Source organism: Grampus griseus, assembly GCF_964374135.1.
Source record: "Grampus griseus genome assembly, chromosome: 3".
NCBI lineage: Eukaryota > Metazoa > Chordata > Mammalia > Artiodactyla > Delphinidae > Grampus > Grampus griseus.
The window spans coordinates 108349004-108365984 of record NC_139019.1 but is presented as its reverse complement, the minus strand read 5'-3'; the positions used below and the strand labels follow the sequence as shown (position 1 = coordinate 108365984).

The following is a 16981-nucleotide window of genomic DNA, read 5'->3' as shown; positions in this document are numbered from 1 at the left end:
TCAGAGTGTATTTAAGGAATAATTCTTTACTTTTTCCTGAGAAAGCTAGGTAGTTGATGTAACTATAGAAAATAAGACTTTTTTTCCTTACCATTTGAAGGATCCAGAACACAGCGGCCTTTTGCCTTGTTCTGAGATGACCTTACTAGAAAATAGTTAATACTGAATGGACTCTTTGTCCTACTAGCATCTCATGTAAATGATCATGTCATCTGATTTGATTTAAACTTGAGAAACGAGGTTGAATTCTTAATGAAGTCTTTTAATATCAGGGCTCAAAACTAAACCACTTTTCCATTTCATGGTGTTACAGTCAGATTGACATCTTCAGGTAGATTCTGTTTTCTCTTCCCTAAACTGGGTCATCTACGTTATCGTGAGCTTAGTGTCCTAAATTTCATATAAACCACTGATTTTAAGCTCCTAAAAGGCAAAGATTATTTCTTGTTCTGTTTGTGTCTTCCATAGTTTGGCAGAGTGCTATCTGCATAGTAAATATTCAGTGAATGTTATTTTTTTTTAGGTTTGTTCAAGGCTTAGACTATGTATTGTTTTACATTTATTTTCTTTAAGTGTTGGTATACATGGCATATCTGTTAAGTTCTCAGAACCCTTTCCTCTAAATAAATGCATTGAGGGACATGGCAAGAAAACTGCCTCAGGCAGTACTGTTTTCTCAGTTATTTGTCTGTTGATGTATTTTATATTTCTCATACTTTATGGGAAAAAAATAGTGCTTTTGCCATAGTGTTGTCATATACAGTTGACCCTTAAACAACATGAATTTGAACTGCTCAGTACCTTACATTCAGATATTTTTCAGTAGTAAATACTACAGTACTACACAGTCTGTGGTTGGTTGAATCTGTGAATACAGAGGGTGGACTATATACGTGGATTAAGCTCCATCCACCTTGTACATTGTTTTTTTGTCTTGTTTCATTGTGGTAAAATACACTTAACATGAAATTTACCATTTTAGCCATTTTTATTATTTTTATTTTTTTATTTTTATTTTTTTGCGGTACGCGGGCCTCTCACTGGTGTGGCCTCTCCGTTGCGGAGCACAGGCTCCGGACGCGCAGGCTCAGCCGCCAAGACTCATGGGCCCAGCCGCTTCGCGGCATGTGGGATCTTCCCGGACCAGGAACGAACCCGTGTCCCCTGCATTGGCAGGCGGACTCTCAACCACTGCGCCACCACGGAAGACCCCATTTTAGCCATTTTTAAATGTACAGTTTAAGATATTAAGTTAATTACTAAAGTTATTAACAATTAAATTAATTTTCCTTTTAGATTAAAGGGAGGAGTTGTACTTTTCTTGCCCCAAACTGGGAGTTAGCCTTTTCTGTTTCTAAAGCAGTATTTAGAAACCAAGATCTAGCAGCCAGCTGTTTTCATTGCTCCAGGTGCTTCATTGCTTGTAGGGCCTTTCACTGAACAGAGCTAGAAAATGTACGTTTGAGTGTATGTATACACATACATACACACATATATACACCTCTGTATTTATTTCTTTGTTTCTGTGTACCTGTGTTTAAAATCTAGAGTTTATTCTGTTTTTCTCATTTTGCTTATTTGTACCTCCTTTCACTAACAGTGAGAAACTTGGTTTCCATCATCATCAAAACATTTACTGACACCTAAGACAGTTTTAAAATTGCTTGCTCATAACAATGTAGAAAGCACTACTATCTAGAGTATTAACATACTCTAGATAGTATTTTAAGTGTACATATTTCAAGTGTACATATATATTTAAGTGTACAAACATATTTTAAGTGTACAATTTATTGATATTACAAATGTATGCCACTTAAAACCTTCCTCTGTCAAAATATGAAATACTTCCATCACCTACCTTATAAAGTAAGGAAATATTCAGAGAATTATAGGGACCTGGCAAAAGGACAGAGGAACGAGATTGAAGGGAGTCCCATTGGCCAAATCTGGGACAGTTTGAGAATCCAAATAAAAATGTATAGTGATTGATGGTACCCTACTGTATAATAAAGAATTTGTTAATTTCTAATGGTATGAATGAATGAAAAGGAAGAGTTCTTCCTGATAGTTAAATGCCAACTAATAAGTCTAGAAGGAATGATTAAGTTAGAAAATCGTTGATGAATGCCAAAACTTGTGACTAATGTTTGTTGAGAAACAGGATACTTATGTAGTCTCATTGTATCTCCCCACAAATCATTTATGAAAGGAAAAATTACCAAATTTCTGATGGGGAAATGTGGAGGAAACCACTATAACAAAAATTATTGCTGCCACCATCAATATAGGCAAAAAGTGATACACTACTCATGATATGATGCACTGAGGAGGACAGAACATCACCTCTGAGACATATTCCTGCCAGAAATGCCTGCCTGCAGCTAATCAGTGGTAAATAGCTGACAAACCAAATGGAAGACATTCTAAAAATTGAGGTCCTATACTCTTTAAATATCCCAGTGTCAAGAAACATCACAGAAAGACTGAGGAACTGTTTCATATTAAAAGAGGAAAAAAAGAGATATAACTAAATACAGTGCTTTTTATCTTGCATTAAATCTTGGAGGCAGGAGAGGGGAGTAACTATAAATGATAATGTTGGCACAGTTGGTGAAATTTGAACATGGACTGTGGTTTAGATAATATTGAGTTTACTGATTTTGATTATTGTAGTGGGGTTATGTAAGACAAAATTCTTGTTCTTAGGAAATACATGTTGACATATTTTAGGGTCAAGAATCACCCTCTCTTCAATTTATACCCAAATGTTTTGGGAAAAAAAAGTATGTGTATATATAAAATTTTTAAAATCACCCCAAATAATTACATCAAGTGTATGTATTTATGATTGGTAATTTTTTAATTCCAAAACAGTATTTTATTGATGATCAGCATAGTTAAAAATGCTCTATGAGTTATAGGAGAAAATAATCTAAAATAATTTTAAGATTTTTGTTCCTGAAGTTTCTGAGGATTTTGTCTTTATTCCACCATATTGATGAATCTTGATTTTTTTTTTCAGTTTTTCACTATTACATCCTTTGAAATACAAAATTGTACTGAACATTTTGTAATAGCATAAATCTTTGATACCTAAGTATTTTTTAGGTGAAATTATTTAGAATTCATAAAAATGCTTGGTCCAAGTATACATGTTTATAAGTAATGCTTCCTATTTTGATAAGTTCTGTCAAATACTTTTATTACGTGTGTATTTCTACAAATTTGAGTAACCACTGGTGATTGGGAATGCCTGTTTCTAAACACCGTGCTCATCTCCTGATAGGTTAGTCATCTTAATCTGACACATTATAATGAGATCTCGTTTTAAATTACCTGTGCATGATCTCATATGCTTTATGGAGGGTTTATTTTTCTTATTATCTGTTTATTATCAGTTTATAATATTTCTTCTTATCTCTTGCCCATTTTTCTACTTGGATTATTCCTTATTTGTTCATGAAAGCTTTTTCTTACTAGGTAAATGAACCCTTTTGTTGTAAGAAGCTGTTTATCAGTTTTTAACTTTAGTCTGAAGTAAATTTTATGTCAGTTATAATTTTTTTTAATCTGTTGAGTTTTTTTCCTCTTATGACTTTTTGAAGTCATGCTTATTAGAAAGACCTTCCCATGACAAGATTATTGAACTTTTAAAATCTGTATTGCTTTATAGAATTTTATTAGTTCATTGTTTTAATTAAACTTTTAAATCTTTCTTCTTCTGGGTAGCTGAAGACAGCGGTAACCACTTAACTACCTGTCTCCCAGTATTTCCTCTAAAAACAGTGTAGAACTACAAGAAGGGTATAAGAAATCTATACACAAACCATGCTCACAGCATAACTTGAAGACAGAGGACACTCAAACTAGAAAATAATTGTAAATAAAAAGAGAGAAATCACCGTTTCCCAGCATGTTATTTCTCACACTTCATCTCTACTCCCAACCCTTATCAAGGGTTTGTGATGAACAAAGGCCAACCAAGCAGATCTGTAGAAAACACAGAAAATGGACGCTAGCAAATGGACCTAGGGTTGACCTGTACTGTTGGAAAGACTAATTCCACGCTAAGTTTAAAATTAAATATGTGTGTGTGTACGTATACATATGATAGATCAGAACAGAGACTACAGTGAAGTTTTTTAATATTATGAATAATTTTCAGAGTAGTCATCTAAATGCGTAGCTTCAGGGTTAAGATAAAAGGTAAAAAGGAAACAAGCTCTCTTTGGCATTTAAGTGGTGAAGAAGCAGCACATGGGTAAGTTTTAGGTGCCTACAAGCCAAAGTGAACACAAAATCAGAGTCTTACAACCTCTCCTTCCACTAGCAAAACAAAAAGAAAAAAGTATCTTAAAACATCTGGACTTCAAAGTATTTGACAAAAGAGGTGCTGTTAAACTAGGAGTTTTGTAAGACATCCTAATACCACAAAAAGGTAAAAAGGGGAACTTGATAAATCCATATGTAGGTATTATAAAAATAAAAGAAAATTATTACATGTCAACTGAGAAAAAAACTCCTCCCCACCGCAGAAAAACCATCATGCAGATGTAGAGTGTGACCACACTCCAGAGTTAAATATATTCAATCAACCAGTTGAGGATATTGAAAAACAAAAACTATGTAGAATCAGTAATTTAAAAACCAGGAAAAGAAAATCCGCCCCCCCCCAAAAAAGGAGTAAAAAGAATATGAACTTAGTAAAGGAATGGAAAACAAAGAAAAAAAATATTTTAGTAATAAACAAATTTTAAGGTCCCCCAGGGGGAATAGAGTCAAATGAAAATTTAATAAGGTGCATTGAAGAAAGGCAGGAAAAGAACCAAGTGAATGAAAATGACACAAGAATGAAGTAAAAGTGTCAGAATTACTGTGTTATATAACTTGAAAGTCGCTAAGAGAACAGATCTTAAACCATCTCACTGCAAAAATGGTAACTGTGACGTGATGGAGATGTTAGCTAAAGCTATGGTAGTAATCATCTTGTAATATGTAAATGTATCAACAGTGTTGTATACCTTAAGCTTATACATTGTTCTGTGCAGTCTTAAAGCTGGAAAAAGTGTCAGAGAAAATAGTGGAAATTAAAGACAGGCAATGGAGGGATAACATTCAGAATTTTAGAGTCCCAAGAAAGAAAAATCAGTGAAAAAGAACTAATATTTAAAGCTATATATTCAAAGAAAATTCTCCAGAAATTGAAAAAGATTCACATCTATACATTGAAAGGGTCCACTGGATATTGGGGAAAGATAAAAAATCTTATGCTTCCAAGCAAAAACATTACATAACTTCTAAAGGCAAAAGAACGGCACTGGTTCAGACATTTTAAATTTCACTGAGGCAACCAAAACAAGGCAGCCGTGGAGCAGCATTTAAAAAGAAAACTCCAAGAAAAAGTATGAAACAAAGTTTTTATGTTCAGCCACATTCTGTTAGATATCAAGGTTGAGGGAAAACAGCTTTCAGTATGTAAGTTTTTAGGGAATTAGGTACTCTTGAGCTGTTTTTTTAAGGAATCTCCTGGAGGATATTTTATCCAGTTGAGAGATAACTGGGAATACCTCAGCAAAAGAAGTGAAGACGAGCATTTAAAATACATGGATGTACTTGCTAAGACTAAAACAAAGGTAGGGATGTGAGGGGAAGACTACTGGACATACATTTTATGTTGTGACTAAGTAGAAATAATACAAATAAAAAAGGAAAAGGGAGAGTGAAATAGGAAAAAACATTCTTACTGATCATCTGTTGCATAAAAAAAACGGAAGAGAGTTAAAATACCAATAAAAACTGCTAAATTAGATAATATCCAGTCTAACATTTGATTTTATTATATTTAAAAGCTAACAGTTTACTAGTTATTTCATGGATGTTGGCAGAAGACACGAGACCAAAACATGTCTTGGGTCAGAGACAGAGAATTCCATTACTCATGGTATAGTGAGCAGCATAATAATTATGCTAATTATAATAATTAGCATATTTCTGTAGGTTCCCCTTGTTCCCTAGGTCTTGTGTAGGTTATGCTGGATGGCCCAGGTGGATGCCTTGCATATAGTAGGTTTGTACTGCAGCTAAGAAACACTGCGCTTGGTGAATAAATATGGTGCTTTTATAGTAAGCGGGCTTTTTCTTTTTCCAGTAGGAAACATTACTTCATCCTTCAAGATTGCTTGCTACAAACACAGCTCTGAGAAATGGCCCACATAATGAGTGGTTAGGATTTTCATTCTTGGCAAACCCAGCAAAATGTGTAGAAACACAAGATGCCCAATGAAGATTCTTTGCCAACACGTAGTAAAAGGGTAATAATAAGACAGGTGGACGGTAACAGGTATTGGCAAGGGTGTATAGAAATCAGTCTTCATACATTGTTGGTAGAAATGTAAAATGGTGAAACCACTTTGGAGAATAGTTTGACAACTCCTCAAACAGCTAAAAATAGAATTACCATTGACCCATCAAGTATATACCCAAGAGAATTGAAAGCATTCGTTCACATAAAATCTTGAACACTAATGTTCATAGCATTATTTATAATAGCTAAAAAAGTAGAAAAACCAAATATTCATCACCTTGATAAGTGAATAGACAAAATGTTATATGTGCACATGATGCAATATTATTCTGTGGTAAAAAGGAATCAAATATCAATACATGCTACAACATGGATGAACCTTGGAAACATTCTGAGTAAAAGAAGCCAGATAGCAAAAGCCATATATTGTATGATTCTGTTCATATGAAATATTCAAAACAGGTAAATCGATAGAGAGAAAAAGTAGTTGCTAATGGGTGGGTATGAAGTTCCTTTTTGGGATGTTGAAAATGTTGTGGAATAGATACTGGTAATGACTGTATAACTTCGTGAGTATATCAAAAATTACTGAATTGTATACTTTAAAAGGGTGAATTTTATGGTATGTGAATTATATCTCAATTTTTAAAAATTGTATGAGAAAAAGGAAAAGAAGACAAAGGGCATTTAAACGGTTTAAGTACAGAAGTAATCACTAAAACAAAAATACAGGTCTTCCTAAGTACCAAAAAAAAATTTTTTATTAAAAAACAAAGAATACACGTTTCTTAGAGAAACAAGTGTAGTAAAATACACATAATTATAAAATGTTATCCCAGAATTGAGACTGAAAATATTAATCATACCAGTAAATGTGAATGTGCTTCATCCACCTATTATTAGGAAAAGATTCTCAATTTAGCTCACAAAAGGAGACGCAACAACTATATACTGTTTATAAGAGACACTTCTGTGATTCCTGAATCAAATGATTCAGTGGACAATGGTATTCTAAACAAGTGAAAATAAAAAGGGGGCAGATACAGTAATCTTAATACCAAAGTAGAATTCAATCCAAAAAGCATTAACTGTGACATAGAAGGGGGCATATTTTTTGATGCTAAAACTCACAATTTACAGTAAAGATACAACACATGAATTTCTATGCAGCACATTACACAGAAACCCTCTGTATAAAGCAAAAATTACAGGAGATTCAGTGAGACAGAAATGTGCTACTAAATAGACTATAATTCTCTGTTCTTAGTATAAAATAGATCAGGTAGACAAAAAATGAGATAGAAGACCTAAACAGAATAAACAGTAAGGTGGATTTTATGAATATATGTTGTATTCTACAGCATTATACTACACCATCTCAGGTGTCCAATGCACATTCACAAAAATTGATCATATGTTCACCAAAAAAAAATCAGTGATTTCCATAAAGTAGATATACTGAAAACACTTTCTGATTATATGCAATGAAACTTTACTAATAACAAAAAATATATAGGCTACACCTTAAAATTTTTAAACCTATCAAACAACTTTGTCAAAGGGTAAGTAAATACATACTGAAATTACAGAATCTGCAAAATAACAATAGTGAAAATATACTACATATCAGAATCTATGGAATACATCTAAAAGTGGTCAGAAACTAAAGAGAATAAAAAGCAGACAATGCCAACAAACTCACAGGAGATCCCAAATATCAGAGATAACATATATACATTTCAGTAGAAGATTAGAAACTATAAAATGAAAGAATTAATCCCAAATTCTACAACTAGAAACATCTATAACTGAAAATAAAATCTCAGATTAAACAGAAGGTAAAACTTGGCTGAATAGAGATTTAGGGAATTGAATGATAAGCAGGAAGAAAATAGAGTGGCCCCTTTGAACAACACTGGTTTGAACTCGGCAGGTCTTACAGGGTTTTTTTGGTTTGTTTTTTTAATATTTATTTACTTTATTTATTTTTATTTTATTATATATTATTTATTACTTTATTTATTTTAATATTTATTTACAGTTGTGGCACATGGGACCTTTAGTTGCAGTATGTGGGACCTTTAGTTGCAGTATGTGGGATCTGTAGTTGCAGCATGCGAACTCTTAGTTGTGGCATGTGGAATCTAGTTCCCTGACCAGGGATTGAACCTGGGCCCTCTGCGTTCGGAGCATGGAGTCTTAGCCACTGGACCACCAGGGAAGTCCCACATTTGGGTTTTTTAAAAATACATGCTACAGTACTACACGATCCACAGTTGATTGAATCTGCAGATGTGGAACTGTGGATACAGAGGGCCAACTGTAAAGTTATACACAGATTTTAAACTGCATGGAGGGTCAAGCACCCCTAACCCCCACATTGTTGAAGGGTCAACTGTAGACAGATCCAAGGAAAAATCAAATATGATGGAGGGTAGGAGACAGGCAATAGAGTGAAAAGGTCTTTTCTTTCTTTTTCAAATTTTATTTTTTTTTCTGGGCTGATTTCTTTTTTACTGAAGTATAGTTGATTTACAATTACGGCTGTATGGCAAAGTGACTCAGTTATACATATATACATTCTTTTTCATACTCTTTTTCCATTATGGTTTATCACAGGATATTGAATATAGTTCCCTGCACTGTACAGTAGGACCTTGTTGTTTATCCATTCTATATATACAAGTTTACATCTGCTAATCCCAAACTCCCAATCTGTTCCTCTCCCACCACCTCCCCCTTGGCAACCACCAGTCTATTCTCTATGTCTGCAATTCTGTTTCTGTTTCATAGATAAGTTCATTTGTGTCATATTTTAGATTCCACATATAAATGATATCATATAGTAGTATTTGTCTTTCTCTTTCTGACTTACTTCACTTAGTATGATAATCTCTATTTGCATCCATGTTGCTGCAAATGGCATTATTTTGTTCTTTTTTATGGCTGAGTAGTATTCCATTGTATATGCGTACCACATCTTCTTTATCCATTCATCTGTCAGTGGACATTTAGGTTGCTTTCATGTCTTGGCTATTGTGAATAGTGCTGCTATGAACACAGGGTTGTATGTGTCTTTTTGAATTATAGTTTTGTCTGGATAGATACCCAGGAGTGGGATTGCTGGATCATATGGTAATTCTGTATTTAATTTTCTGAGGAATGTCCATGCTGTTTTCCACAGTGGCTACACCAACTTACATTCCCACCAACAGTGTAGGTGGGTTCCTCTTTCTCCACACCCTCTCCAGCATTTGTTATTTGTAGACTTTTTAATGATGACCATTCTGACTGGTGTGAGGTGGTACCTCATTGTAGTTTTGATTTGCATTTCTCTAATAATTAGCGATTTTGAGCATCTTTTTATGTGCCTGTTGGCCATCTGTATGTCGTCTTTGGAGAAATATCTCTTTAGGGCTTCTGCCCATTTTTCGATGGGTTTTTTTTTGTTGTCGAGTTGTATGAACTGTTTGTATCTTTTGGAAATTAATCCCCTGTCAGTCACATCACTTGCATATATTTTCTCCCATTCTGTATGTTGTCTTTTAGTTTTGTTTATGGTTTCCTTTGCTGTGCAAAAGCTTGTAAGTTTGATTAGGTCCCAGTTGATTATTTTCATTTTTATTTCTATTGCCTTGGGAGACTGAGAGTGAAAAGATCTTATCTATGTGTAATTGGAGTCACAGAAGGACAGGAGATAATGACCGTATTATTAGAAAAGGTAAGAGAATTTTCCAGAAGTAAAAAGATGTCAACTCACAGATTTTATAGTTGGCCAGAAAGTTCATTCAGGTTTTTCCGTATGATGTTACAAACTCGAATCAGTATAAACACAAAGAAACTTAATGCATAAGCACATCATAGTAAAACTACTAAGAACCAAAAGTAAAGGGAAAGTCATAAAACTAGTAAGACAAAAAGAAACATTACTTCTAAAGGAGCAACAGTAAAACACAGCGGTAATTTTACCTTCATTAGTTATGGAATTTAAAGATTTTCACACAGAAGCTAAGAAAATTTTTCATCAGTAGACCAGTACTCAGTTTGCTAAAAGAATTTTTCAGACAGGAGAGAATCTCAGATGGAAGCACAGAGATGTGGAGCAAAGGACAATGGAAAGAATAAATATATGGGTTTATCTAAATACATGTTGACTATAGACACACTTTGTTTTATTGCACCTTGCAAATACTTTTTTTTTTTTTAACAAAGGTTTGTAGCAACTCTACATCAAGCAAGTCTGTTTGTGCCATTTTTTATTATTATATTTGTTACAGTGACCTCTGATGTTACTATTATAATTGTTTTGATGCATCATGAACCACACCCATATAAGATGGTCGGTGAATGTTCTATGTGTTTTGACTGCTCCACTGACTGGCTGCTCCCCCATCTCTCTTCCTATCCCCAGGCTTCCCTATTCCCTGAGACACAACAGTATTGAAATTAGGCTAGTCAGTAACTCTACAGCGGCCTCTAAGTGCTCAAGTGAAAGGAAAGGTTGCACATCTCTCAATTTAAATCAAAAGCTAGAAATGATTAAGCTTAGTGAGGAAGGCATGTTGAAAGCTGAGACAGGCCGAAAGCCAGAACTCTTGTGCCAAACACTTAACCAAGTTGTGATTGCAAAGGATATGTTTTCAAAGGAAATTAGAAGTGTTACGACAATGAACACATGAATGGTAAGGAAGTGAAACAGCCTTATTGCCCAACGGGTGAAAGTTTTAGTGGTCTGGATTAGAATATCAAACCAGCCACGACATCCCTTAAGCCAAAACCCAATCTAGTGCAAGGTCCTAACGGTCTTCAATTCTATGAAGGCTGAAAGAAGTGAGACAGCTGCAGAAGATAAGTTTGAAGCTAGCGGAGATTGGTTCATGAGGTTTAAGGAAACAGCACTCTGCCTAATAGACATATAGAGAACACTACATTCATCAGTAGTAGAATACATCTGCTTTTCAAGTGCACGTAGAATATTTTAAAAAGTTGACCATAGGCGGGACATAAAGCTCAAAAAAGAAAAGATTTAAAATTTTACAATTTATAGTTTTTGACTACCATGGAATTAATTTTAAAAAAAATTACAAAAACACAACTGGAACAAAATACAGCTTTTGAAATTCAGGAGTATACGTTAAATCACTTGTCAAAGAAGAGTCACTATGAAAATGAGAAAATATTTTGAACTGAATGAAGGTGGCATATCAAAACATGAAATTCATTTTAAGCCTTTCTTGCTGAGCAATTTAAGCCTTAATGCTGTTAGAATGAAAGGCTGACATTAGATGAGTTAAGTATCCACGTCAGGAAATTAAAAAGCAGCAAACTATACCAACAGAAATTAGAAGCCAAGCAATAATAAAGATAAATATAAAAATCAGTGGCATGTCAAGCAAACTTAAGAATCAGCAAAGGCAAAAGTTTGTTCTCAGAAAAGGATAATATAATTGATAAATCCCTGCCAAAAATAATCAAGAATGAAACAGATACTACATAACCAGTGTCAGTAATGAGAAAGGATACAGTACTCTATGGATCTAATGAACTTTAAAAAAAGTAACAAAAGAAAGGATATTATGAAAATTTTAAATAAGTTTGAGATTTTAGAGAGTCAAATTCCTTGAAATACACAGCTTACCAAAACTGGCACACACCCTCACACAAACAGAAAATCTGCATAATCCAATATATAGAAAGAAAGTGAACCTGTAATTACAGACCTTCCATTTAGAAATTCAGACCCACATGGTTTCACTGGTGAATTTTTCCAAACATTTAAAGAAGAAATACATAAAGTCTAACTGGAAACAGAAAAAAAATTGAATATGTTCCCTTAATGAGCCCAGTTTAATTTTTTTTTTATTGAGATACTAGTGACATATAACATTGTGTAAGAGCCCAGTTTAATTTTGAGAGCAAAACCTAACAAGGATATTACCCAAAAGCAGTATTACAGGTCATTTTTTAAATGAAAATAGATTTTAAAATCTTCAAATATTAGGAAATCAAATCCGAGTGATACATAAATAGGATAAAATATCATGACAAAGTTGAATTTATTTCCATAGTTGCAAGATTGTTTTAGTATTTGAAAATCAGTATGATTCATCGTATATATATTTTTTTATATAAATTTATTTATTTATTTTTGGCTGTGTTGGGTCTTTGCTGCTGCGCGTGGGCTTTCTCTAGTTGTGGCGAGCGGGGGGCTACTCTTTGTTGCAGTACGCGGGCTTCTCATTGCGGTGGCCTCTCTCGCCGCGGGAGCACGGGCTCTAGGCGTGCAGGCTTCAGCAGTTGTGGCACGTGGGCTCAGCAGCCATGGCCTCCGGGCTCCAGAGCACAGGCTCAGCAGCCGTGGCACACGGGCTCAGTAGCTTTGCGGCATGTGGGATCCTCCCAGACCAAGGATCAAACCCGTATCCCCTGCATTGGCAGGCGGACTCTCAACCACTGCGCCACCAGGGAAGCCCTGATTCATTATATTAATATAATTAGAGAAATTAGTCAAATGATCATCTCTATAGATACAAAAAAAAGCATTTGATAATACTCAAAACCCATTCATGAGGATTTTTAAAACTTTTAGCAAGCTAGAAAAAGCGGGAAACTTTCATAATCTTATTAAAGGTATCTGCACAAACCTTACAATAAACATTGAAAACCTTTTCCTGGCATTAGGGAATATGTCAAAGCTCACTCCAAACCCAATGTCTAAAAAGTCCTATATAGTGCATTTAGGCAAGGGGAAAAAGATAGATTAGAAATGAAAATATAAAACTGTCACAAATGACGTGATTTGCATATAGAAAATCCATAAATAACTACATGTGAACTTTTAGAATTAATAAGAAATCATTTCAGCAGGGTCACTCGGTCAATTGTATTTATATTTATGAGCAACAAAATGTTAGAAAAATAGAATTTAGTAAGAAAACCATTTATAAATGTCAAAAACATCCATATACATCAGAATAAATCTAACAAAAGTTATAGGAGACTCCCTACACAGAAAACCATAAAAAATTTTTGAATTCTTCCTCAGCTCTAGATCAGTTGAAAGAATCAATATTTTTAAGATGTAAATTGTCTCCAAATTGATGAAAAATTAAGTGTAATCCCCATGAAAATCCCAGCAGATTTTCTTACGGAGATCAAGAAATTGACCTGTGACCTAAGTAAATGTCAAATAAGAGAATATATTTACAATAACTACATAAAATACTTTAGCATAAACTTAACAAATTTGCAAAGACATTGTTTTTAAATGCTCTGCAAAAATATAAAATGCAGCTTGAACAAAAAATGAGATACCATGTTCTCAACTAAGGAGTCATCATCATAAAGGTATTCATTTTCCTTAGATTATCTTGTGAATTTAATGAGATTCCAATGAAAAATACCATCAGAATGGTTGTTGTTTTGTGCCTAATACATTTGGAACAGTAAAAAATCAAGAAGAGCCCAAAAAGACCTGAGAAAGATGAGCTGCTTAGTGGAGCCAAGTAAAGTTTTTAAATACTTAAAATAATTCAAAAAGGAGAAAAATATCTCTTTAAAAAAAAGTGAATTTATTATATGTAAAATTGTTGGTTTAGGGGCTTCCCTGGTGGCGCAGTGGTTGAGAGTTCGCCTGCCGATGCAGGGGACACGGGTTTGTGCCCCGGTCCGGGAAGATCCCACGTGCCGCGGAGCGGCTGGGCCCGTGAGCCATGGCCGCCTGTTAGCCATGGCCGCTGAGCATGCGCGTCCGGAGCCTGTGCTCCGCTACGGGAGAGGCCACAACAGTGAGAGGACCGTGTACCGCAAAAAAAAAAAAAAAAAAAAAAAATTGTTGGTTTAATTCCCAGGAGTTTTTATTTCTGGTGACTTTAAGAACAATTTTTTTTTTAATTTTTTATTTATTTATTTTTTGGCTGCGTTGGGTCTTCGTTGCAGTGTGGTGGCTTCTCTTGTTGTGGAGTACAGGCTCTAGGTGTGCGGGCTTCAGTAGTTGTGGCTCATGGCTCAGTAGTTGTGGCTCTCAGGCTCTAGAGTGCAGGCTCAGTAGTTGTGGCGCATGAGCTTAGTTGCTTCGCGGCATGTGGGATCTTCCTGGACCAGGGATCGAATCCATGTTCCCTGCATTGGCAGGCAGATTCTTAACCACCGCGCCACCGGGGGAGCCCTCTGGTGACTTTAAAAGGCAATATTTTGTCTTTGCATTTTTAATGGAGTATCTCATGAGGACAGAAAGGGTCAGTAGTTTCATTTTTAGTAGTAATGACAGTATTTAAAAAGTTTTATGTAGATGTGTGTGTGTGTGTGGAGACACATTACATATACTTACATGTATGTAACTTATGTGATGATAATATATACTTACATATATAATCTTATATACATAAATCATTAGGAACCGATTATATAGTATCAGGATGTTGGTGGTAATGTTGATACTGTTAAAGCTATTATATATGTATATATAACATACATGTGTATAGATAAGCTAAGTGTATAAAGAGAAATTTTTTGTTACTAAGATACATTTAATTTAATTGGATGTAATTAAATTTATTTTACAATGATTATAATTAATGTAATGTAGTTAATATATGTATATATTATTGTCATTAGGAATCATTTTTCCCCAATATAAAAGAAAAAGAGTTGTACAAAATAAAAGATACTGAGTAAAACTCTAGTGCAAAATTTGAATAGAATATGTCAGCATTTGTTTTAAAAATATTTCCCAAGTTGGTTCACTTTATGAAAAAAATGTATTTCTTAGGGCTATTCATTGCAAAAGCGGCAACAAAAAAGTAGTTTTAGTGATTACTAGTGTTTATAAGAGCCCAGATGGTGAGTAAATAGTATTTCCCCACTAAAACGATATAAACCTCCATAAAATAATAGCTTACATCACATGTGGAGTAGGAAATGTATTAGACTAGGATTTCTTGTGTCAGAAAGCAAAGAAATATCAAAAAACTATTGGGAGTCTCTCAGAAGTTCATAACTTAAAGCGGTATCTTGAGTATCAAAAAGTAGTGTTAAAATTTTTTATCAGGAAAGGTTACTGAAATTGATTAAAAACTTTTTCTGCCTTTGTTACAGAGATCTGTGCTCTTTTCTCCTTTGGTCTCTTAATTTGATTTACATTTATAGATTTTTATAATATTAAACTACCGTTACATTCCCAGTAAATGCTCAGCCTGAGTTATTTGTTATATTTTTCTGAGTTTCTAGGCTTAATTTGATAATTGAGTTTAGGATTCTTGCATTCATTATTTCTTAGTGAGATGTTAGCTCGTAATTTAATTTCTAGTACTCTTTTGTCATCTTTGTATCTGGATTCTGTGGGCCTCAGTACTTGGAGGCTGTTAACTAACTCTTTTTCTGCATTTGGTATAAGATTTTTTTTTAACCTGAGAAGATTCTTCCGTTTACATTCTTTGTGGTTTCTGACAGGTTTGGATTTACTTTTACTTTTTGGATTTACTTTTATGTGCTTTGTATATACTCTACTTTTTTTTCCTCGTTATTTTTACTCTCTATATATAATATAGTAAGTTCTTTTTTTCCACTCTCAACTCCCTCCCCCAGTACTTCCTTAGATACTGTATTTGGTCTATTCTTTTCTTGCTAATTCCAGGTTACTTAAAAGTAACACAAGTTAATAAGTAGTAAAGTTGATAAAAGTTTAATGCTGGCCACTACATCCAAATGTAATTGCTGTTGACCAGTATTTTAGTTCTACTTACTTATTCCACAAATTTTGTCTTACTTTATTATTTTATACAGTTGTTATTTGCTCAGATTTAACCATGTATTTAGCATTTCTTTGCTTTTAGTTATTTCTTGGATTTGAGACCTTACTTATGGGACCATTTGTGTTATATCTGAGGCACACTCTTTAAATTTTTCTTTAATAAAGGGGTTTTGTTGGTAAACATTTCAACTGGGTGTATTGTTCTTTTTCTTAATTTTGCCTGAAAATAGCTTTATTTTGTATTATTCTTAAGGATTGTTTTGCTATGGATGCAATTTTAGGAGAAAAATCCTTTTTTTCCTCAGCAGTCAGTACATTCTGTTTTGTGGCATCTGTTGTTTTTTGAGAAGTCAGTTATTAATTTAATGCCCTTCCTTTATAGCTGATCTATCGTTTCCTTCTGGCTGCGTTGAAAGTCTTCTGTTTATCTTTTCTGTGTGGATTTGTAGTTGTAGTTTTTAAGTATCCTGATTTGGATTTGTTGGAGAGCTTTGGGCTGTCTTTTTTTTTTTTAACTAAAAAAATCTCATTTTCTCTTTGGACATTGTCTTCATTTTTCTATTATCATTTTCTTGAACTTTGTTTAAATATATGTTAAATATTTTCAGCTTATTCTCTATATTTCTTTTTTCTTAATAAATTTATTTATTTTATTTTTGGGGGCTGTGTTGGGTCTTCGTTGCTGCGCGTCGACTTTCTCTAGTTGTGGTGAGCGGGGCTACTCTTCATTGTGGTACATGGGCCTCTCATTGCGGTGGCTTCTCGTTGAGGAGCGTGGGCTCTAGGCACGTGGGATTCAGTAGTTGTGGCTTGCGGGCTCTAGAACGCAGTCTCAGTAGTTGGGGCGCGCGGGCTTAGTTGCTCCAAGGCATGTGGAATCTTCCCAGACCAGGGCTCAAACCCACGTCCCCTGCATTGGCAGG

General features: G+C 34.3%; 1 protein-coding gene across 1 annotated transcript in view; it reads left to right on the top strand.

The window, feature by feature from the left end:
- Positions 1-16981, top strand: part of RAPGEF6 (Rap guanine nucleotide exchange factor 6) — a 220161-nt gene that overhangs the window by 59698 nt on the left and 143482 nt on the right. The gene's annotated exons all lie outside the window — the stretch shown is intronic.